We start from the raw sequence: 1,829 nt of genomic DNA on the forward strand, positions 1-1,829 counted from the left end.
CCACCGCGCCCTCTGCTGGGGCGGTGGTAGCGGCCCGGTCGTTCCGCGGAGGTCGCCGCCTCCATCGCCACAGGGAGGGCGGGCTGCGGGAGGTATCCTCAGTACCCCTGGATGAATCCCCATCTGGCCCTATAGACTTGTGAGTGTCCAAATGCGCTTCAGGAACTGCTCGGGACCCTAAACTCACTCACAGCAAGGGTTAACAAGAAGACCTGGCCATTCAGCTTGCTGCATGTTCCGGTCACTTTGTGGTCAGAAATAGAACTGACTGTGGTGCAAACTCAGTGGGCAGCCGAGGTCACCAGAGCGGTCAATGGAAAATGAATGGACGTGGAACCAGAACACTTCCATGAGAGGCAAAAGTCACGGACTTAGCTCAGCTCACCCAAAAGTGCCTTGTAATGGTCATCACAACATTATTCAGGGCCACTAATTGTGTTAGCTTTCTATTTAGGTATCTCATAAAATGTTTGCATTGTCATTTTTCCATTCAAATCTCCTGGTGGGCTGCTGGTTGTCCTGGTACCTGTATATCAGTGAAACTGGTGCTGCGTAAAGGCAGAATAAACACTGGCATCTAACCGTCTAACTTAAAAGATATCACTATTTATTGCTAAGCTTTTACTCTTTCATCTTCAGCTCCTGAAGGTGTATTTAATTTTTCCTTTCCAGTGTTACCTGCTCTGTGAAGGACGTTTCTGTGTTTAGGTAGGTGCTGTGAAGATCCTTACAATTCTGATACTCAGCTCTGTCAGTTTTCTTTCAAAATACATCCAACAAAATCATCTTTTAGTCCTTTCTTTGGCTTTTTTCCCCTCTCGCCAAAAGTAAATGCATTTAAGATTTTGTGTTCTACATCAAGGATAAATGTTTTGAAGCCACTAATGAACTGTGGGGTTCTTCTTCCTAAAATGTTTGATTACAGTTTTCCGAAATTGTATGTAACAATTAGAGGCTCATAATCAAGACAGAATGGTTCTTTTTCCTCTCATACTGCAAAGCCCATGATGTGTGACCTGGGCCAAATCTGACACAGCTGACTTTTTCTAACACAGCTTTGGATTTCAAGTACAGGTGTTCTTCTTTGAACTTGATACACCTTGAATTTTCCTCATGCTTACAGGTCCAAAAGCCTAGCATTTCTCAATTTCAGACACAACCTTTACTGGTTTGCACTTCTAGCAGACCTGCTTAAAGGAGGTATTTATTTGTGTATTAGCCTCTCAGTGGTAATTTCCTTCTGTGCTACACAGAACTGTGAGGTGAAATTCATTCACATTTGTAGAAGATTTTAAAAGGATCCTTCCAAAGGTGTTGTAGGAAATGCTCTTGATCTATATCCTTATTTACCCCTAATCAAACAAAACTCATGTCTTACAAGTATGTAACTTGTTAGAGACAGTATTTTGAATGTGTAAAGCCAAATTATGGGCTAAATTTTGCTCTGAGTTATAGGAACAAGGCTTTCTGTGAATCAAAGGAGAATTTGGCTCTGTAATGCTAGCATTTCTTTTGTCAAATAATATTTTTTTATAATGAAACCCTACACACACAACAATTTTAGTCCTGTCATTCGAAAAGGCCAGAAAAATCATTACAAAAATGTAATGTAATGTTGAAAGTTTACTGTAGTAGTATTGTTAGCACTAAAGTAATGAATCTAGAGAGGGCTCCCTAGAGAACTCATTTAGTAAGTTGCTTCAGATTTATTGTTTGACCAGCAAATCCCAATGGCAAAGCTCTCTCTAGCATTTTATTATTAGTTGTAAAATGAAGGTTTTTTTCTTTGCATTTTTATCCTTGGGTAAAATTTTCTTATTCTTTCCTTT

The sequence above is a fragment of the Myiozetetes cayanensis genome, unplaced genomic scaffold (genome assembly GCF_022539395.1).
Source record: "Myiozetetes cayanensis isolate MyiCay16 unplaced genomic scaffold, myiCay2020 scf1, whole genome shotgun sequence".
NCBI lineage: Eukaryota > Metazoa > Chordata > Aves > Passeriformes > Tyrannidae > Myiozetetes > Myiozetetes cayanensis.